General features: G+C 35.2%; 1 long non-coding RNA gene across 1 annotated transcript in view; it reads left to right on the top strand.

Moving 5' to 3' along the window:
* Positions 1 to 25,276, top strand: part of LOC149774082 (uncharacterized) — a 101,439-nt gene that overhangs the window by 64,910 nt on the left and 11,253 nt on the right. The window contains exon 2 of the long non-coding RNA XR_016416975.1: positions 16,422 to 16,472. This is a non-coding gene — a long non-coding RNA (uncharacterized LOC149774082). The remainder of the gene's footprint in view (positions 1 to 16,421; positions 16,473 to 25,276) is intronic.

Here is a 25,276-nt window from a genome sequence, read left to right on the forward strand (position 1 = left end):
TATATCCCATGCCTTGACGTAATCCCACTCAACCTGCAACCTCCCGCATCCTAAGCGGATGCTCTACCACTAGGCCACCGAAGCGGGTTGAATGAGTTCAAAATTATCCCAACCTGTTTCTTTAGTTCATACAGTCATATGACAATACGTAATTCAAACTTATGATTCCTCTCAAATAAATCTAAACACAATATTAAATACATCTGCATTTTGATATTAAAAGAATAACAATAATAGGAATCGAAATAATTGTTCACATCTGTCTTCAGTTACGTATCCACGATCATATTACGACTCTTCATTGCAATATATCACTACGTCAAATCCTTTGAATAAACTATTGTCCTCTCATTGGTTAAAAGAAAATAACGTCCTGCGTTTATTTATGACTTATTTTCAGTTGGCCAATGAGAAGGCGGAATTCCATTCAGAGCGCTGTTCTTGCATATTAAGCGTGCGCGATCATGGCCATATTAAGCTGTAGCTTGGGCAAATGGTCTGGCATTCTTTAAAGGTATAATAGCAAGCCGAACTGTGGATACGTATACAAAGTCGAATGCATGAGCTAAACATCGGTACCTAATTAATTACGCTACTCGAAATATAGCTTAAAATATCAGCGTTTATTCTTAAATAAGTCGCGTGAGAAAGAAACGAAGTGTCCTCCCTTCCCTTGTGCTTATTATATAGTTCATGCATGACTGGTAAATTGTAAGGAACAATACGAGCCTCTGTGGTTTGACCGTACTTCCGCGCGTTAGTCAGTATCATTGGCATAATACCATCATTTCTTACTGAAAGGGGCACTTCTGTTGTTACTTAGTTTCTTGTATGTAGCGTTCGTATTAATTAATTTTCCTATTATTGTCGCTGTTGTTGCTGTTGTTGTCGCGGGTTTAACGCCATTTTCAGCACATGATAGGCTAAACATGGCTGACAGTATATATGGTGATGGAAGAACCCGGTAAACCCATGGGAATGTCCAGTGAACAACTAGAAATTGCTGGCAACCTTTCTCAAATACACATTTTCGCCCAGCCCGAGATTCGAGTCACCCGAAACGAGCGAGAGGAGAATATTTTGTGATTATTAAAGGCGAGCATCTTAGACCACTCGGGTACCTGAGCTCATGATTTTCCTTTTATATTTGTTAAATTGTTTTTCAGAATGTTTCTTTCCCCCAAATTCTGGCGGGAAAGCCTTGCAACTCCTATATTAAGGCCCATCTCTTCTACCTCAAGAGGTATGTCTGACTGCCCTTTCTGAAAATGCACCAACACCAACCATCATCCTCCCCCTTTCTGTGTTTCGGCGAACAGGATCACTCAGTATTAATTTACAAGGTCAATTGTCCATCCTAGGACGGGAATAAAAAAAGAGTAACATATTTTGGGATCAGCGACTTTAAAAGAAAGTTTGAACATACTAATACAAATACAGTTTTAAAAGACTTGTGAAGCCGCCGCCATTTTCGAACTTGCGACCTCTTGTTTGGCAGCCTGGATTTCACAGAAAGATAAATGTGGCTGTTTATATATGACTAGGTTGCTTGCCCGTCCTAGGACGGGAATTAGAATAAATAAATAAATAAATGCATAAATAATCTGGGGGAGCTAGTTTAAAAGAAGTTTGAAGAGAAATATAAAAAGGTAATTAAGAAAAATATATTGCGAATGTCGCTACTAGCTTCTAACTAGTTAGTGACCTCTTCTTTGGCAGCCGGGACATATAGAAAGACAAATATGGTTGTTTATGCATAATATATACGAGGGTTTCTACAATGCCCTTTTCTTGTTTCTTTTTTTTCCAGGTCGGAATTTTTTTTTTCTCATACATCTTATCAAGACATCTGTAATGCAGTTTATTATTTTTTGCATAGCTTTTTGCTAATTGTATCCGTTGTGTATAGTAGGCTATCTGAAAGATACGATGCTGAGTTGTTATTTTGCAGTTAATTTCTTTCTCTCTTTGTTTGTTTTTCAGTTCAATATCGAATGATTTTTTTGCGTATAAACTTTGTTTTACATAAAGTGATATACTGGAAATTGTTTGCAAAAATATATTCTAAATGCTACATCTCCAGCTAGGAAAAACATTTTTTTTCCTCAGTCCATATTTTTTTATCTGACTATATATTTAAGAACTATAGTTTTGATTTATCTCATTTTTCTTGGTGATTCTATTAACCTGTTTATATTATTGTTTATGTATATCACATGTATTTGTTTCAAGGTATACATATCATATATATATATATATATATATATATATATATATATATATATATATATATATATATATATATATATATATATATATCATACTATCCTTTAAATCTACCTTGTTAAACATATAACATATGTTAATATACATATGTCTGAGCGACTTGCATTCGATCGATTATATTCAAATTTGCATGTGCCTACATTTGTAAGTTAGTTCGTAGTTTTCCTCAATTGTATTGAATTTGTATCCTCTTAGACACCCCCCCCACACACACACACACACGTCACAATGTTATCAGCGTCTATCGATCACATTAGGACAAAATCATTTTAATTTGATTGGTTAGTTGTTTAGTTGGTATGTGTACGTGTATAACACCCATTTATGTGGCTCTACATGGCGGCCAGTATTTGTGGTGGAATAAGAACCCGGGAAGAACCACTGACCCACATGAAGCTACTGGCAAGCTTTCGCACATGCCCACATAGGTAGAGTTGAGATTCGAACCCACGCGGACAGAGAGTAATGTCAGTGATATAATAAAGGTGAGCGCATTAGACCACTCGGCCACCCGTGTCCCCATTCATAATTGACAGCAGTCAATTATGAAAAAATACTTTAAATGCAAAATCCATTGATTCGCAAACTAGCATATAATACAAATATGTATGATCATCTGAAATTCATGTACATAATGATTGCTATATACAGTATATATAAAAAATCTCTCCTTCAAAATATTTGCAAAATCGATATATATCTAAATAACCACGCCTATCTTTAAGATTAAAACTTCTTACAGTCCGAATTAAAACCATTACGCTATTCCGGATTACGGCCAGTTATTCCAGTCCCGTTTAATAAGTATACTAAAACAGTCGCCTGATTACAAGAAGTGATCACATAAACCAATATTGTATGGATACCGAGAGCAAAACCCCGATATTCAGACCATCCAGCTCATGAGATCACTTTATTTCAGTCTCGTAATAGCAAAATACAATGTATATAATACTGTTAGGTGACATATATAAATTATAATACCTGAGCGAGATATATACTAAACTTTGGGTGACACATGAACCATTCGGCGACCGGTCGCCGAAAGGTTGCTTTTATGCATGAGCGTACATCATTTTACCTTTCGACTACAGTAAAGGGGCGACAAAACAAAATTATGTTTGTTTTTTATTTTATTTTACAACTGTTTCGTGTATGTTCATTCTCATTTCAGTATTCTATACAGTATTCACTATATAGGCACAGTCATGACTCACACATATTCAGTTTTCAACGATGTTGCAGAAAGGTTGCAATTTCGGATTTGTGCATATATATATATATATATATATATATATATATATATATATATATATATATATATGTATATATATATATATATATATATATATATATATATATATATATATATATATATATATATATATATAGTCTGCAAAAAGGTCATAGAAACGTTAGGCTTTGTAAATGTTCGTAAACTAGTTGTGTTGTTATTTTGATTAAGTTGTTATTTATATATTTTAGTTGTATGAATTACCACAGAATCGTGCATAACGAAAAGTACAATCACATTTTTTCAAAGTAGACAATTAGTTTCACAATTGTATGATGATATGCGCGACAAACTGTGCTTACGTGTTTAACGACATTGTAAGGATATTTTGATTGTCAGATGAGGTACTAGAGAGACACAAAGTGAAGGAGTTGGGTGGTGGTTTTATGTATATGGTTCCCCATTGATCTTTTCGTATAGCATACGATTTGCATGTAATTTCTGTCACGGAGATCGTCAATTTTGATATCCATGATTAAACCCGCCCACATTTCAAAAGTACGACTTAAACAGAGATGGGTCTAATGATAACGTCAGACAGTATCACCCAATTATGGTAGAGATAATAATAACATTTAAACTACTAGTCTCGCCTTTTGGTCTTGACTGATTATGTGTGGATATTCTATGCAAAATGATTATCTCTTTTACTCTTCACTAATCATGTGTAAATATTCTATGCAAAATGATGAGATTAACAATCCGTGTTAATAAATTGTGCCCATATTAATATGAAATAGCAGATAAAAAGGAATTTTCATTATCTCCGTGTTCAATTGTATACACGCACACTCCCATTCTCACTTGTTTTTAGATTTTGTACGTCTCAAAATATTTTTTAACTATTTACTACAAAGGCTGAGATGGAAATCAGACTGTACCGTTGTTGTATATAAATCAGCTGGTTTTCCACTAAATGGTTATATCTAAAATTTACAATATCCATTGAAACTGTGGTGGTTTATGTTCAAGTGATAAATGAAAAGGTGAAATAGTAGCATATCAATGGCAGGGATATTGTTACACGTACATGGGTATTTACTTGACCGAGCGGTTGTCAAACCCTGGCGCGATTCTCGCTAGAAGTCATAAGTTTCACCGACTTTCCAAAGACTTCCATACAACCTCAGTTGTAAATCAGAAAGCCCGACGTGTCCATTCTATACCTAAATTTTCCTCTAATTACTGCAAGACCACAGATAAACCAAACTGCCAACTATCTATCAACCGTACATCTGCGTGTTTTGGCTTCATTATGTTTCCGTACCACCAACCGTTCACGCCTTAGAACATATATGAGTACTCCCTAACAATGGAAACTATTTTAACTCCGCCACCTTAGGCCAGTCAATGTATGCTTTCCAGGCACATTTCGCCGATATAACTGCACCATATTCGCCCACATGGCGACATAAACGGTGTCTGTCAAGTCCCTTTTTATTTATGCCCTTGTGTAATTTACCGGTTTAATACCGTAAGTGCTGTCCTTGCAGTCACGCTACCAATGTATACCACTAGATTTTAATATGTACTATTTTACGACAGGGACATTCATTCGGTTTTGGTCGGAATTCACTACTAGTGAACCGGGACATCATGGAAACACACTAGCACTTCAATCCGTGACGTTTGCTCCTATTCATTAGCTCATTAGTTCGGGCCAGGAATATTTCCACGGCGCCGAATTCCAATAATGAAACAAGTAATCACACAAATCTAAGAATTGCTTAAAACGGGGCACTACAACCAAGTGCACATATTCTAAATTTATTACAATATTCTGCCCCTGTATTTGTCGAAATAACTAATCATTATTAGTAACAAATTATTCAATTATTGCTGTTTAAGCCAATTCTGAATATGTTAATTGGACAATACGTTTCAATTGTAAACCTGAGCTCTTTTGCATCGTAAGTACAATTTACTGACTGACTGACTGACTGACTGATGTTATTTCCTCTTCAGTAGAGAATACATCACATTAATCAAATTTAATATTAAACGACATCACGAAATACAACATAAAATTGACAAAAATGAAAGACTAGCAATGTGACAGCCACCATATTGACAAAACGAAACATCTCATTACCTGCAATCATACAAATATGTAGTTAGAGTTAACGAGCATATTATCGTAGTATGGCTCTGATAACTAAACATTTGACTGTTGCTGATAATACTACATAATTGTCAGTCAGTCATTATTGTTGTGTGATTGACGTGAATCTTGAAATCTAAAAAAGAAAGTGAAATCATACAATTGTAACAATATGTGTATCTCTGTCAAAATGACAAACGAAATCATGCTTATATGTTTGCATGCATGTGTGGGTGCTTGTGTGCATGTATATATGACATACGGACTGACTTTATTTCTCTTCAGCAACGATAACGCCAGGTTAATAAAAACACGGATTATATATATTGTATGACTATGATACACGACACAGGACCATGAACATATACAAGATAAATACTGACTCAACTAGCGTATTCACAAGACGAGCTATATTAATACAAACAATTGCATAATAATCGTGGAAACTTGTGGAACTAAATAGGTTTGGCATGATACCATTTTGTATGTATGTATGTATGTATGTGTGTGTGTCTTTGTGTGTGTGTGTGTTTATATGCATGCATGTTTATTTGAAAAGCATATCTTTTACATTTTAAATGTGTTGGTATTTATTTATATATGTAAGCTTTCATCTTTGTTTTCATTTTGGTATATATGCTTTTCTATTTCGTATGTATGTATGTATGTATGTATGTATGTATGTATGTATGTTTGTTTGTAAATATGTATGATGTTTATATGCATGTATGTTTATTTGACAAAGTCTTTTCCAGAGTGTACAAGCATAGCTTCACATTTATGTGCACAATTTAAAACCTCAACGCATATTTGTTGTTATGTATGTGTGTATGTAAATATTCATCTTTGTTTTGTTTTTGGTATGTATCCTTTTATATTTCGTATGTATGTATGTATGTATGTATGTATGTATGTATGTATTTATTGATGTATGTATCTATGCATGAATGTACGTACACGTATGAATGCATTCATGTATGTATGTATGTATGTATGTATGTATGTATGCATGTATGTGTGTGTGCGTGCGTGCCTATGCATGTGTGCGTGCATCCATGCATACATGCATGTATGTATATATGTATGTACATATGTATGTATGTATGTATGTATGCATGTATGTATGTATCTATGTATGTATTTGTGTATGTATGTTTGTATGTATGTATGTGTGTGTGTATGTATGCATGTATGTATGTATGTATGTATGTATGTATGTATGTATGTATGTATGGATGGATGGATGTATGTATGTATGTATATATGAATGTATTTGTGTATGTATGTTTGTATGTATGATGTTTGTATATATGATGTTTATATGCATGTATGTTTATTTGACAAAGTCTTTTCCAGAGTGTACAAGCATAGCTTCACATTTATGTGCACAATTTAAAATCTTAACGCATATTTCTTAGTATGTATGTATTCAACTTTGTTTTGTTTTTGATATATTTCCTATGTATGTATGTTATGATGTGCATTAATATATCGATCTATTCTGCTTCATTTCCTATGTTTTCCTATTACCTTTTTTATGAATTTGAATTCCACGAGGTCTTAATACAAATATGTATGAAAAGAATTTCTATTAATCTAAAGATTGAAAATAAAATTAATCCAAAGATTAAAAAAACTAATTACAACTATTTTACCAACTAGATAGATTGATTAGAAGTGTGCGCGCTCAAATTACATTGTTTTAATTTATTCTCAAGCTGATTGTAAATAAGAAACAATATTTTATTTGGAATCAATCACTCACAACAACCTTTTTGTAAGGACAAATATGCTTCATCAGAATGTGGCATTTAGGGAAGTATTAATGTTGATCAGGATATACAGAATACAGCGTTAATTCCAAACAATGACATATTAAGTTATAGAAAATCACACACTTCGCTACGTGCCTTTTTAAAGAAAATGAGACGAGGTAGTTAGCATGACAATATACTTTTACCGGCATAAAAATGTATTGTTCATTAAAACAAAGCTGTTGATTTTGAGAATGATATCTTTTGGATCTTTTAACTTGGTTGTCAGTCACGTGGACACTGATGATCACAATCTGTACAAAAGTCGGTGAACATATTTTGTTCAGGATTATCACACCCATAAATTTTACTTTAATTACAATAAAATGTTTTTTTTGTTTTTTTTAAGTCTTGTGTATCTTATACAATGTCAGCATAATACTATAGGTGAAGTAAGAGTGCGAGAGAGAGAGAGAGAGAGAGAGAGAGAGAGAGAGAGAGAGAGAGAAATTGAGATAGAGAGGCATTGATTATATAGTATGTGATATATTTAGGAACATTTGATATACTCTCTGTCTATGTCAATATATATCAGTCTGTCAGTCTGCCTCTCTGTTGTGTAGACAAACACGCATGGAGAACGATAAGGAGACACATGTAAGGAAATGAATGTTAGCCACTTTGTATGTTCAAAGCATGGATTATGTGAGTAAGAGGATATCAATAACACCTATTAAGGGTTCTGATTTAAAGTGTGTGACATCACTAACAGCAAAGTGAAGGTTTTGATTCAAAATTGTGTTTACCGGGACATCAATAGATCCAAATAAAGGTAGTAATTGAAAGTGTGCGTACGAAGGCATCAGTAACACCAGCTAAAGTTACATATTTAAATTATATGCACGTGAACGCCAACACCATCACATATCTGTTATTATTTAATGCGCTTATACGGTGTAATCAATAACAGCAAGTGAAGGTTCTGATTTAAAGCATGCGTAGAGGAACATCAATATCACCAAGAAAAGGTTTTAACGTAAGGTTTACAGGGACATGAACAACACTATGTAAACATTCAGGTTTAATGTGTGTGCGCGTGGAAATCAGGAATACTAAAGGATCTGATTTAAAGCATGTGTGGGTGGATATCAATAACACAATGCATATGCTCTAATTTAAAATGTGAGTGTGTATACAGACATCCAACAAAGTGTATATACGGGAACATCAATAGCACCCAGTAAAGTGTGTGTACTGGGGACACCAAAAACACCTAGTACAATGTGTGTACGAGGACATCAATAACACCATAAAAATGTTACAATTCAAATTGTGTGTACGGTCACATCTATAGCACACAATGAAAGTTATATTTTAGTGCGTGCATGGGATATCAAAAATGCAAAGTAAAGGTTCAAATTCAACGTGTATTTACGGGAATACCAATGACACCAAGGAAAGATTACGGTATTAAGTTTGTGTAATGGACATCAATAACAAGTTAATGTTCCAATTTAATATGTGTCGTGAACATCAGAAACCCATGTCAAGTTTCCGATTTATACCATGTGTACGGGGAAATCAATAACACCAAGCTTAATTTCGAAATTAAATCAATATAAATTAATTTATTTTCTCATAAGCAGAACTTCAAACTGAGACACGGTATTAATGTGTGTGTGTGTGTGTGTGTGTGTGTGTGTGTGTGCGTTTAATGACTATAATTGGACTGTGATTTGGATTTAAATATGTACGAAATTTATTATGTAAATTTGACAATCTTGTATTTAGATATTATTAATATTTGTTTTTAAATGATTAAGTTCGTTAATTAAGTTCAGTCTGCAATAGATGATAAACATATTTGGTATAAATGTGTTCAAGGAAAAGAGAGTAATATGTACAAATGGAGGCCCAGCAAACGCTAATGTGTTTACCGTCTTAGAATTTCTAAAATTATTATGTGATCCTTTTGCTTTTAAAATGCCCATTCATTGAAATGCAACTGCAGGTGCATCATTGTTTGAGGTCAACAAATCACGATGTGGGGTGTAACAACAGTTATTTGGACTATTTAAAACACCATTTGAAATGTTCATATGTGGCTGGAAAAACACGAAGTTATAAGCCTTTGCAGTAGACTGAAATACATGTAAAATGACGATCATTGTATTGTCATATAGACTTACATCAATTGCATTGTTTGGAAATTCTGTGAATTAACAAGTCGGTGCATACCGTAGTTTAAACCAGACTGGAACTACTCATCAGGTTCACACAGTCATGGGTTTGGGATGTTGATATCAGAGGGATATTCATCTGGGGTGTCATATTACCATGGATAAAAATATCCGAATTTCGGGGGCCTGTCCTATGAGTATGTATAGCAATACATTACATAGATTTATGTTAGTTAAATTCTCTGCTATGACCCAAAAGCCATGACTGGTTGATTGGAATGTACTCATGTTCCAATAGCAGGTGCATGAGTGTATGTTTTTATTTTCATGTCAAAAACATGTATTCACATAATGTTTAACGTAGAAGTGTGGCAGGTTATTGTGATGTCTAGCACTGGGGCATCGTGCTGCCAGTTTGTAGCATGATGTCCCACCCAGTTACATTATCCTGACATCAGGCCAACCAGTCGAAACACACCACTTAGCTGTAGTATTTTACACACGGTTATGGTTTAAGTGAAGGGTTCACTCATTAGCATTGGAAATGGGAGCAGTTGCTTGAATCCAGGTACTGAACAGTAACTTAAAGTGCTTAAAATGATCATGAAGTTGAATGTGTACTTGATGATCCTATAAAGTGTGGTTGTAGAGGACATAACTCCATAAAGGTCTCTCTCTCTCAAGATATATATATATATATATATATATATATATATATATATATATATATATATCGTGATGTCCCATTGCTAGATCTCACTATAAACTGTCCCACTGCAGACATTGTATCGATATGACTGACAAATTGTTAAGCTACGTTAAACATCCAAGTCAGACACACAAACACACATAAAATAGGCCTGTTTATACGACAAGAATGGTTTATGTCATTTCATTATATAACAGTCCAGACTTGGAACAAACAAAAATCATGTAAACTGCTAATGTTCCACAAAGCACTAGGTACAAAATGTTGATATATTTTGGTGCAATCTCTTCTCAGATTTGTGAAGACTGATATGAAGTACTTCTTAGAAACCTCACATAAATCAGGTAGGCACATTCATCAAGGACAAAAGTGAAAACACGCAGTATATATTAAATTTTCCTAAAAATACACTGATTGTAATGTAACATTATTACTTCACTTTAACAGCGCATACAACTAGCATATATGCACTGCAGATTATATCAAAATAAGCGAGAATTGCTAATGCCTGCATTTATAATGGTTATTGAAGCTATCTGCAAGTCTACACTAATTGGATAAGCAATCTATGGTATTTTACAGGACTTTGAAAGGAACATACGATAATATAGATATCATGTTTGAAATCTAACATGCTTGGCTGCATATGTAGTATCTATCTATAGAAAACACCGAACCAGATAAAAAGGTACAGATATAACAAAACGGAAGAAAGGCAGTTTCATGAATATTAGTATACATAACGAATCATTATCCATACTTTGGATTAACACAACAAATCAGTGATTTAAATAAAGACATTAGCCTTAATGCTTTCATTTCGTCTACGCAAACTTGAATGAAATCTCACTTAATGTTTAAAACTCTAATTAGTAGTTACCACACTGAGTAGATCATGGATTTATACACCATACTGAGCAGACCCTGGTCATTACACAACACTGAGGATACCATGGACATTATACTATGTTGATCAGATCATGGACATTGCACCACATTGAGCAGAACATGGGAATTACACCACATTTAGCAGATTATGGACATTCCACCACATTGATCATGTCATGAACATTTCACCACATTGAGTATATCATGGACATTACACCACATTATGCATGTCATGAACAATTCACGACATTGAGTGTGGACATTACACCACATTGTGCATGTCATGAACATTTCACGACATTGAGTGTATTATGGCTATTACACCACATTGAGTATATCATGGATATTACACTACATTAATCATATAATGGACATCATACCACGTTAAGCATATCATGGCCATTGCACCACATTGACTATATCATGTATATTATAACACACTGAGCATATCATGGCCATTACACCACATTGACTATATAACTGACATTACAACACATTGAGCATATCATGGATATGAATAAATATTACTATGATTCTTTAACAGCTCACACAAAGCAACATAAATTATTTAAATCTTCAATAAATGTAAAATATAGTGCATCAAATAGAATTATCTAAAGAAAACATTAATTTTTATTTTAACATAATTTCTTCATAAGAGATACAAAAACAACTATTGAGTAACTGTTTTTTTTTATTAAATCTTCTTTTGCCAAATTTAACAAACCTATTGTGTACTATAACTGCATATTTATACATTGACAATGGACATTTAACAATTGATTTTCATAAACGAATGGATAATAATTTGTCTTTCTCAATGATACAATGCTAAGAGTCATGCCTAAATGTATATGATGATTGAAGATAAAACTGTCTGGATATCAGGTACAACATATAAGTGGTCTGCAAACATAAAATATTTTTTCTTAGATAAAATTTGATTAAAATATAATTGTGTTTATGTTCTAGTAGTTAAATATGATTTGACTGATGTACTATGTATTATATAATTTATGAATCTTAAATATGAAACATTTTCCAATGAATCTAAATTAAGAAATAGCTGGTTACAAGCTGACACTCTTGGAGTCATCTTGGTGGCAAAGTGACTCTATCAAGGATCCATACTCTTTAGAGGCTAACATTGTCATGGAGCCTCACTGGTCACAAGTGGAAACTGTCATGAAGCCAAACTGCTTACAAGCTAACACTGTTGTAGCGTCCCGAGCTTTACGTATGCACAAAGTCAGCTTTCACTAGATGTCAAATTGAGATTTTAATCACAAGACATGAAAGCTATTTAAGTTTTAGTTTGATAAACGCTAATAATGGTAAACATTAACTGTGCCATATGCATGAACGGATCAAGAATGAAATCAGAACTCTGAAATACGTCTAGGCGTTTCGATAATTCCAAAAATTCTTTAATTACATAAATGTGTGGCTCAGAGCAAATTTAAGAACGTACATAATGAAACAATCACTGCACATTCATAATCTATTTCTCAAGAAAGAGTACAACCCAAAACGAATTGAATTGCAGAACACATGAAAAACGATACCACTCGAATGTCTTTCTCAGTGAGTTTAGTATTGTTATGGTCCAGAACGCACTCCTACTTTGAAATATAAATTTCAAATTATTTACCTTCTGTATAGCCAACTAAATATCACTTTAATGTAATATGGAAATAATGAGTACTCCCTTAAAGAATAATACAATGAATGCTCCCTTCTATACATGTTTAGTTATTTACCGCAAAAACAGATCTGATATTTTAATACATGTATTTATTTGAATTTCCATATGCAACAATTATATAATAGTATAATGCATTATTGTTTTATCACTCGAGTCAATATAGATGTAGATCATCGGTTAAACCAACGCTCTCTTTCTATATATACATGTATATAAACAAGATGGCGGCTATCGCTTAACCGGCTTGAAGCAGCTGTTCCGCTTTTTAGTGCCGTTTTCACGATATTTGTGCTCGTTGCCTGGTTTCATCTTCGTTATTGTGTTCATTATGTATTGGCTGTTAAATTCGTATGTGTTTCTTCATCTCCTTGTTTTGGAAACGAGAATAATTAGGCTTTTTCTTAGCTGTCTTGCTCCACTGTTTTTGAACAAACTGCCATCACGTGATACTCGCCTGTCAACCCGTTTATGCTACGATGGACCCTCATTAATTGCTTTAAATGTTCACTCCTTGGCTCTCCACACTACATTGTGCTCTAGACTAAAAGAACTGGGACTACATTCTTCATTACCCAAATGTAAACAGAAGCGAAAAAAGAAACGTTGTTTCAAAGCTGGCCGGCGTAGAACAGGAAGAAGAATTCCAGTTATCTCCTTTATTTCGACACAGCCATTTAAAAAAATTTCGACCGTTAACTTAGACAACCTAATTCAAATCCCAATTAATTCGTCAAACTTTATGTCAATTATCCAAGAAATACCTATGCGCATTGCATTATTCAATGCCCAGTCAGTAGGATCACCGGAAAAACGCACAGAAATTGTTAATTTTATCAACGACGAAAATGTTGACATATTATTCTTGACAGAAACATGGCTAAAACATCAGGCGATGATCCCAAGTGTGCGGATCTAACACCGACTGGTTACTCCGTCAAGTCGTTCCCCGTAATTATCGCGGAGGTGGAATTGCTGTCATCACAAATAACTCCATGATAAAACGTCTGAACCACACCACAACATTCATTTTCGACCACACATCGTTTGAACTAGTCCAAACCACACTCACACTGGAGCAAAGGTCAGTACATTTTTTTCTGCCTATACCGCCCTCCTGCGAGTGAAAAAAAAAAAACAAGCTGGCTGACTCTCTCTTTTTAAAGAAGTTTCAGAATCTCCTGGACTATGGAAATTCGATAGGTGGCAAATTAATTGTTCTTGGAGATTTCAAATTTCACTTTGAATGTCCCGGAAACTCAAAGACATCACAACTCCTAGATTCCAGTAATGTTTTCAACCTCAAACAGTCAGTTAACCAACCCATCATAAACATGGTCACATTTTAGACTGGATTCTACATAGACCTGATGATAACATTCTCCGGTCCTACCTGGTATCCCATGACCTTGCATCAGATCACCTCTGCATTATATGCCATCTTGACGTATCAGTCCCTAACCCTCCACCTTTATCTGCTACTAAGAGAAATCTCCGTATGATAAATAGAACCAAATTAATGCACGACATCCAAGCTAACCTAACAACTTGCTTACCTCCTCCCGCAGAACAACTCGATAACTGGCTGCGTTCTTTGCTCGACAAACATGACCCAGCTACCAAATGCAGAGAATTAATAAAAAAGTGTTCTCCGTGGTATAGCAGTGTTAGGAACCAACTTCCCACTGCTATTAGGTAAGAAGAACGTCACAAATATAGTTGATGTAGCGAAATCAGCCCACTACACTACTAAGATCATGGAAAGTTCCAGCTGCAAAGAGCTCTTCGAGATTACTAACAAGCTAATGTCAAGGAACAAATCAACACCACTTAAAACTACCTTCTCTCCAGTCGACCTTCCGGACATGTTTGCAAAATTTTTCCGTGACAAAGTACAAACCATTAGAGATAAGCTTGACACCACAATTTCAATTGACTCGTCGTCACCATACAGTGGGATACAGAATTTGAGCGGCAACCATTAGCAGCATTTGAACCTGTCTCTATGGATTTCGTACGTAAAATCCTGATGAAGAGTGCACCAAAGTCATGTGAACTTGATCCAATTCCAACATCACTGCTGCTTGAGTGCTTAGATCCAGTATTGCCTTCACTAACTGATGTTATTAATACCTCTTTCTCATCTGGGGAATTCCCATCATTTTTCAAAACTGCCATTGTAAAGCCTCTGCTGAAGAAACCAACACTAAACCATAGCGATTTAAATAACTACCGCCCAGTTTCTAATCTCCCATTCATTTAAAAAATCTCAGAAAAAGGTTGTTCTATCCCAGCTTGTATCTCATCTAATTTCAAGCAGTCTATTTCGCAATGTAAAATTTGCATATCGCCATTGCCACATTACTGAAACTACACTTCTAAAAGTAGTTAATGACATTCTCTCTGTACTGGATAGAGGAAAGATTACAGTCCTCACCCTCCTTGATTTGTCTGCAGCATTTGACACAATAGACCATGATATATTACTTCAGGGTCTCCAGCATGTATCTGGCATTCATGATACAGCCATACTGTGGTTCAAGTCCTGCTTGGTCAACAGGACACAAATTGTATCTGCAAATGGAATACACTCCAGCCCAGTCGACCTATGTTGTGGTGCTCCACAGGGGTCTGTTCTTGGACCTGTTCTCTTCATTTTGTACACTCAGTCGCTCTCAAGTGCCATAGATAATCATCCAGTGTCTCATCAATTGTACGCTGATGACACGCAAATATTCAAAACTAGCCACCCAACTGACGTTGATGCTACGATCCAAGGTGCAGAGAGGTGCATTTCTGATGTGAAATCATGGATGACTTGTAACAAGTTGCAGATGAATGATGATAAACTGAGGTCATTCTGATGAGAACACAAAGACTTTCTCATTCACATCCTTTACCTAAAACAACAAATATCAGAAACGCCAACATTAAATTCACACAGTCAGTACGAAACCTAGGTGTTACTCTGGACAGTACTTTCACATTGCACCAACATGTCATGAACATATGCAAGGCTGCATATCTTGAGCTAAGACGCATCAGCTGAATTCGCAAATATCTGTCAGTTGATACCACTAAAACTCACTTATTTCGACAGAAAGAACAAACTTAAAGACCTAATAATGTTTCCTACCTGAAATATTCTCAACATGTTTTTTAATTTTTTAATGTTTTTCTAATTGTATGTTGTTTGTTTCTGTAATAATATTATTATGTTTCTTATCTTATAGGTGTTGTCTAAAGTTGTAAAGCGCTTAGAGCTTCTAAAGATTAGGCGCTTTACAAAGTCCTCATTATTATTATTATTATTATTGAAGCATAGCATTTTTAAGTCTACGGGTGGGATCAATCTTCAACATTGAAGAATATATTGTAGGGTTATTTCATATCATTTGGAATATTATATCGTCTGTAATGGTTTATATTATTATATTGTGATCTATATAGTAAGCATACCGCGGTCGTATTAGCTCTCTTATTTCACTATTCTCTTATTTCTTATAGATAGTCTCTCTGCCGGTCGGAATGCGTCTACCAAAATACAGCACACGACTGGTATGTATAACTTTGAGACCAACTGGTCCTACGCAGAGATTAATGGGAAAAACCTAAGTCGTAAGTGTGTTAGGGAAACACACGAGTATATCGATTGACACTTAACAACATCTTAGAAACGTTCTAAAGTATTATGGCGGGTGAATTGCGACTATCACTTACACAAGTACTTTGGCAGTAGAGTTACGCTATATTCGGGCACTTGATGTGATGTCAGTCACAATCACCCAAATTAACAATATATTACTAATACAAAAATCACTAAACGTGATATTAAAACATTTTTACAGTCATTTATTGTGCCTAGCAACCCTACATGTCCTTTATGTATTCATGTATGTATTAAAATATATCCCATTTTGTTTACCACTGATATATATATATATATATATATATATATATATATATATATATATATATATATATATATGAATGAATCACTGAAATTGAATATTTAATGTTGAGAAGTGTGAAAGTTGTGCTTAAATGAGCCACACACTGCTTATATTGTATAACACCAGTGTTTATCTCAACTGTCATGGAGACAATCTGGCTTACAGGAAAACACTAACATTGAGCCATGCTGGTCAGAAGGTGACACTGTCATAGAGCCATACTGGTTACAAGCTGACACTTTCATGGGGCCATACTGAATACAAGCTGATACTGTCATGTCGTCAAACTGGTTACAAGCTGACACTGCCATGGGCCATACTGGTTGCAAGCTGACATTGTCATGGAGCCATACTGGTCACAAACTGACACTGTCATGGGGCCTTATTGGTCACACGCTGTCACTGTCATGGGGTCATAGTGGTTACAAGCTGACAATGTCATGTGGCCATACTGGTTACAAGCTGATACTGTCATTAGGACCATAATGGTTACAAGCTGACACTGTCGTGGGGTCAGACTGGTTACAAGCTGACACTGGCGTGGGGCCTAACTGGTTACAAACTGACACTGTCATGGGGCCTTACAGCTTGCTACACAAGCCAATTAATTTCTGCTTACAATCACTTCTCTTCAACTGATATTGGTGACATTCATATTCCTATATGTGTCTGTGATTGTATTATGTGTCCTCTCATGTTTTCTTTTGATGTCCAATCTCTCTCTCTCTCTCTCTCTCGCTCGCTCTCTCTGCTTACCTATTGATTTATCTATACAACAATTCCATGTAGTCAAAATATAAGATGGAGAGATAAAGAGAGAGATTCACTCAGTTTTTATACCTTTCTCGTTTTAGATTTTATTTTCCTTCTTTGTTTTTGAACATAGTTTTAGAAAGATAGAATTCAGTCATAGCTATTTTCGGAAAACATTATTCTTATCTGGGCCATTAGTTCAAATATAATTACGCTACTGTAAGAGGAAAGTATGTTTTTTTTTTTTTTTCTTCGAGCCCATTCAATATTGAAATTTCCAATATTGCCTCCATTATCCGTTTAAACCTACAAGCTTACATTATAGGTTTATAATTTAAACATACTATGGTCTGAAATATTAACTTCAGGCAATTACACGAGTGCTTTTTATTCAGATTACATTTATTCGTTCTTTTCATTTGCCCTAAATGCTTTATTGTTTGTGATTTGTATCAAATATCGTTGTATTGTATGTATGACGTATGTATGTATGACGTAATTACCTGCTAAAGTTATTCGACTCAGAGGGATGCACTAAAGACCTTGGCTTTTCGTTCTATGCATATCTTATAGACTCTCTAAAGCATGGATGAATATAAAGATGCATGTACTGCCCTATATGTAGGTAGGTGTGTAGATCGACGAATATTTCTGCTGAGTAAACATTTCATTAGGTAGTTGCAAACCTGGAGAGTATAAAATAAGTTTTCGTACCAAATCGTGGGTGACTAAGGTTAGATTTTTAAGTCGGAAAAAGGTATTGTGTGATTAACAGTAACTTTAAAACATAGTTGATACAATGATCTTCCTTACACTAGACAGGGTTGATATATATCCTTCTATATGATTTTATTATTTTTCTTCCCATGATTTCTTATGAAGAACATTCTCTCTCTCTTTTTCTGTATGTGCCTACCTATTCATTTATCAATAAAACAATTCCATGCAATCAAACTATATTAAGGAGAGAGAGAGAGAGAGATTATATCTATTTTTCATACATTTTCGCTTTCTTTATTTTCCTTCTTTGTAGTTGAACATAGTTTTAGAACTCTAGAAATCAATAATAGCTAGTTTTGGATAATGTGTACGTGGTATGGGTCTTAAGTTCTAATATAATTTCACTGCTCTTAGAGGAAGCATGGATTCTTTTCTTCGAGCCCCTTCAATATCGATATTTCCAATATTACCTCTATTATCCATTTAAAGCTACAGGGTGAGTTTATAGTTTTTAATTAAAAGGATTTATGATTTGTAATATTAACCTCAAGCAGTTAAACGAGTTATTTTATTCAGATTACATTTATTTATTCTTTTCAAGTTTCGTGAACAATGTGATGTCCGTGATGGGTCTCTGATATCGTTGTAATGCATGTAATTGCCTGCTAAAGTTATCCGGCTGAGATGGGTGCAATAAAAAAGCATGGTGTTTAGTTTATCGAATATTGTTTTTATCTATATTTATTTATGGATGAATAGAAGGATACAGGTACTGACATATAGGTAGGTGAATGTGTAGATCGATGGATTATTTTGATGAGTAAAATATTTCATTTAGTAGATGCAAACTTAGAGAGTAAAAAGTTGTTTTCGTACCAAAACTTTGGGTCTAAAGTCATATTATTGATATAAACAAAAATGTTTTGTACGATTTTTCTCGTTATTTTTCTTATCTTGGTCAAAATGGAAAATAAAAGAGAAAAGTCAACCAAAATTATATATATATATATATATATATATATATATATATATATATATATATATAAAGAGAGAGAGGAGGCAACAAATCATTTTAATATTAAATAACCAATATTAGATGTATTGTTTGTTAACAACTTGCAACTGTCTGTAATCTGCACTAAATTAATTGTTGTTGTTTACCAGTTTTATTATTAAATACAGATTTAACCTATTTTATTAGTCCTATCATGCCATCGAAATGGAAGTGAAGTGCCTTTTCCAAATACATATAGAGACTGCCAACCTGTGATTACCTGGGGAGAGATTGAATTCCACAAATATGATATGAAACTTAACATTTTTGGATATGGCTCTTTTCAGTTAATGAATAAGTATACTTTTTAGTGGATGCAGTGATACATCACAGTAAATTCCACCTATATACTGCTATCTCCATTATAACAAGGATATGGTCATGTGATACTTCAATGTAAAGCCCACCAGTACAATGCTGTCATTATTATAACTTATACATGGTCATTAGACACCTCACTGTAAAGCCAAAAAGTATGTTACTGCCATTCTTATAACATGGACATGGGCATGTTACACCTCGATATAATGCTTAAAAGTACAGTGCTATCATTATGATCACAAACTGAAATTTAAAGACATGTGATACCTAATTTAAATTTAAAATTTAAAGACACGCGATATCTCCTTATTCAGTCCATCAGATTAATGAAGTCTCTATCATAACATGGACATGGTCATGTGATACCTTACTGCAAAGCCAATCAGTATACTGCTGTCCCTATTATGACATGAAAATAATAATAATGCTAATAATAATAATAATAATAATAATGAGGACTTTATATAGCGCCTAATCTGTAGATGCTCTAAGCGCTTTACAACATTAAACAGCACCTATATGATATAAAAATTTAATGATATGATTACAAGAACAAACACCATGACATTAGAAAAACATTTAAAAAAAACATGCTGATAATATCTAAGGTAGGAAACAGTATTAGGTCTTTAAGTTTGTTCTTGCAGTCGAAATAAGTGAGTTTTGAGAGCACTCTTGAATGGGATCACTGTATCTTTGTGTCTAAGTTCAGGGGGCAATTCATTCCACGTTGATGGGCCCTAGTATGCAGAAAGAACGCTCTCCATATGACTTTGTTTTCATAGTGAGAATAATGAGTATATGATTGTCAGAAGAGGAGCGTAAGTATCTTGCTGGTGTGTACCCATGGGTGAGGTCGGATAGGTATGTTGGACTAGAGTCTGACAGTAAAACGTAGCTCAGAGAACAAATTTTGTGTTTGATTCATTCTGGATCGAATGGATGGCCAGTGTGGGATACAGATCAGCGGGGACGTGTTCTCTGATCGTGGTACTCTAAGTATGATCCGAGCAGCTGTCTTTTGAACTTTTAGAAGTTTTCTTAAGCAGATATTGAGATGAATCAGACATAATTGAGTTACAATAGTCAAGTCTTGAAAGTACTAATGAACACACTAGTGTTTTAGTGGCAACAACTGACAGATATTTGCGAATTCAGCTGATGCGTCTTAGCTCAAGATATGCAGCCTTGCATATGTTCATGACATTTTGGTGCAGTGTGAGAGTACTGTCCAGAGTAACACCTATTTATTTTTTTTTTTGAGGTAAATGATGTAAATGAGAAAGTATTTGTGTTTTGATCAGAATGGTCTCAGTTTTATCATCATTCGTCTGCAGCTTGTTACATGTCATCCATGATCAGAAATGCACCTCTCTACACCTTGGATGGTAGCATCAACTTCAGTTGGATGTCTAGATTTGTATATTAGGGTGTCATCAGCGTACAGTTGGTAAGACACTATATGATGATATATAACTCTTGAAAGCGACTGAGTGTATAAAATGAAGAGAACAGGTCCAAGAACAGACCCCTGTGGAACACCACAACATAGATCAACTGGGCTGGAGTGTATTCCATTTGCAGATACAATTCGTGTCATGTTGACCAAGTATGACTTGAACAATAGTAAGTCTGTATCAAGAATGTCAAATACATGCTGGAGACGGTGAAATAATATATAATTGTCTATTGTGTCAAATGCTGCAGACAAATCAAGGAGGGTGAGGACTGTAATCTCTCCGCTATCCAACGCAGAGAGAATGTAATTAACCACTTTTAGAAGAGTAGTTTCAGTAATGTGGCAAAAGCGATAAGCAGATTGTACATTGCTAAAAAGACCGTTTGAATTCAGATGAGGCACAAGCTGGGATAGAACAACCTTTTCTAAGATTTTTTATATGAATGGGATATTATAAACTGGGCGGTAGTTATTTAAATCGCTATGGTCAAGTGTTGGTTTCTTCAGCAGAGGCTTTACAATGGCAGTTTTGAAAAATGATGGGAATTACCCGGATGAGAGAGAGGTGTTAATGACCTCAGTTTGTGAAGGCAATACTGGATCTAAGCACTCAAGCAACAGTGATGATGGAAATGGATCAAGTTCACATGACTTTGGTGCACTCTTCATCAGGATTTTACGTAAGAAATCCATAGCGACAGGTTCAAATGCTGCTAATGGTTGCCGCTCAAATTCTGTATCCTAACTGTATGGTGATGACGAGTCACTTGAAATCGTGGTATCAAACTTATATATAATGGTTTGTACTTTGTCACGGAAGAAATTTGCAAACATGTCCGGAAGGTCGACTGGAGAGAAAGTAGTTGGAAGTGGTGTTGATTTGTTCATTTACATTAGCTTGTTAGTAATCTCGAAGAGCTCTTTGCAGCAGGAACTTTCCATGATCTCAGTAGTGTATTGGGCTGGCTTCGCTACATCAACTATATTTGTGACATTCTTCTTAGCGGCTTCATATATTTGCATATGAATATTGAGTCTGGTGGAAAGCCAAAGTCTCTCAGCTTTACGCCAGTCTCCTTTAGCAGTGCGAATTTGGTTCCTAACACTGCTATACCACGGAGAACACTTTTTAATTAATTCTCTGCATTTGGTAGCTGGGTCATGTTGTCGAGCGAAGAACGCAGCCAGTTATCGAGTTGTTCTGCGGGAGGAGGTAAGCAAGTTGTTAGGTTTGCTTGGATGTCGTGCATTAGTTTGGTTATATTTATCATACGGAGGTTTTTCTTATTAGCAGATAAAGATGGAGGGTTAGGGACTGATACGTCAAGGTGGCATATAATGCAGAGGTGATATGATGCAAGGTCATGGGATACCAGGGAGGACCGTATAATGTTATCATCAGGTCTATGTAGAATCCAGTCTAAAATGTGATCATGTTTATGGGTGGGTTGGTTAACTGTTTAATGTTGAAACATTAATGGAATCTGTGAGTTTTGATTTGTTGGGGTTTTCGTGAGAGTCAAAGTGAAAGTTGAAATCTTCAAGAATAATCAGGTTGCCACCTATTGAATTTCCATACTCCAGGAGATTCGGAAACTGCTCCAAAAAGACTGATTCAGCCAGCTTGTTTTTCTACTAGAAGGAGGGCAGTATAGGCACAACAAATGGACTGACCTTTGCTCCAGTGTGAGTGTGGTTTGGACTAGTTAAAACGATGTGTGGTCGAAATTGAATGTTGTGGTGTGGTTAAGCCGTTTGATCGTGGAATTCTTTGTGATGACAGCAATTCCACATCCGCGAGAGCTACGGGAGAACGACTTGATGGAGTAAACAGTTGGTGTTAGGTCCGCCCAGTTGGGATCATCGATTGATGTTTTTAGCCATGTTTCTGTCAGGAAAAAGACATAGTCTGGTCGTTGATAAAATTAACTATTTATGTGCACTTTTCCTGTTGTTCTGCTGACTGCGTATTTAATAACGCAATAGGCAGAGGTATCTCTTTGATAGTTGACACAAAGGTTGTCGAATTAATAGGGATTTGAATTAGGTTATCTAAATTAACGGTCGAATTTTGTTTTATATTGTTGAGCCGAAATAAGGGAGATAAGTGGAATTCTTCTTCCTGTTCTACGCCGACCAGCTTTGAAACAACGTTTCTTGTTTCGCTTCTGTTTACATTTAACTAATGATGAATGTAATCCCACTTCGTTTATTCTAGAGCACAATGTAGTGTGGAGAGCCAAAGAGTGATCATTTAAAGCAATTAATGAGAGTCCATCATAGCATAAACGGGTGGACTGGCGAGTATCACGTGATGGCAGTTTGTTCACAAAACAGTGGAGCAAGACAGCTCAGAAAAAGTCTAATCGTTCTCATTTCCAAAACAAGGAGATGAAGAAACACATATGAATTGAACAGCCAATACATAATGAACACAATAAGGTAGATGAAGACAGCCAACAAGCACAATTATCAAAACGGCACTAAAAAACGGAACAGCTGGTTAAAGCCGGTTAAGCGATAGCGGCCATCTTGTTTATCAATCAACAATGTCATGTGGTACCTCACAATAAAGCCGATCAATATAGTGTTATCTTTATGATCTTAAAGAGAAATTTAAAAACTTTTCAGGATCTCATTATTTTATAAGACAAATAATATTATCCATTTCCATTTTGCTCTGCATGTTTCTGTTCAGCAACACACACAAATAAGAAATCTTTCTCTTACCACATTACAATTGGTAAGCAATGTTGTTTTCAGTAGATTTATAAGAGGTATGGCTGGCAATTGTTATGTATTGTTCATAAGTTTGTTTTCAACAAAGTCAGCAATATATTGCATGTTGGCTAAGAGGTACAAGGGGTGGTTGGTGGAATGGGTGGGATTAAATGTACACAGAGCCAACTAAATTTGCTGACGTATTATTTGTTTTCATTTTGCACTCAGCTATATTCCAGGTTTTCATTTCTCCTGGAAAAGATTTTGCAATGGTTTTGTGCTTCACCCTTCTTGAGTATTATTTCAGCATATTCAACAATTTTCCCCATGATCTACATTCTTAAGAAAATACAACCTTTATGCCTTATGTGTATCACCCTGTGTAATCAGGCAACCACTTCTCCTTGAGCAGTTTCCACTTGTATATATCACCCTGTGTAATCAGGCAACCACTTCTCCTTGAGCAGTTTCCACTTGTACATATCACCCTGTGTAATCAGGCAACCACTTCTCCTTGAGCAGTTTCCACTTGTATATATCACCCTGTGTAATCAGGCAACCACTTCTCCTTGAGCAGTTTCCACTTGTATATGTCACCCTGTGTAATCAGGCAACCACTTCTCCTTGAGCAGTTTCCACTTGTACATATCACCCTGTGTAATCAGGCAACCACTTCTCCTTGAGCAGTTTCCACTTGTACATATCACCCTGTGTAATCAGGCAACCACTTCTCCTTGAGCAGTTTCCACTTGTACATATCACCCTGTGTAATCAGGCAACCACTTCTCCTTGAGCAGTTTCCACTTGTATATATCACCCTGTGTAATCAGGCAACCACTTCTCCTTGAGCAGTTTCCACTTGTACATATCACCCTGTGTAATCAGGCAACCACTTCTCCTTGAGCAGTTTCCACTTGTACATATCACCCTGTGTAATCAGGCAACCACTTCTCCTTGAGCAGTTTCCACTTGTACATATCACCCTGTGTAATCAGGCAACCACTTCTCCTTGAGCAGTTTCCACTTGTACATATCACCATGTGTAATCAGGCAACCACTTCTCCTTGAGCAGTTTCCACTTGTACATATCACCCTATGTAATCAAACAAAGACTTATCATTAGGCACAGTTTCCAGACATGATGTTCAGGCAGAATAATTCTCTTCCTGGGCATGTGCTGATTGTATTGTTAATCAGGTAATTGCTTAACCCGTTCCATCATATTATTTTACTTCAGCCAATCAAATATTTAGTATTGTCATTGGAATATTATTAACTGAATGGATTATCACTGACAGTTGCTTAATAAAAGAAAGGATACATATAATATGAGATCAAATTTATAAGACTATTTATATAACACCGTATAAGATTGGAACCT

Source organism: Sinohyriopsis cumingii, unplaced genomic scaffold, assembly GCF_028554795.1.
Source record: "Sinohyriopsis cumingii isolate HCF-2022 unplaced genomic scaffold, ASM2855479v2 utg000426l, whole genome shotgun sequence".
NCBI lineage: Eukaryota > Metazoa > Mollusca > Bivalvia > Unionida > Unionidae > Sinohyriopsis > Sinohyriopsis cumingii.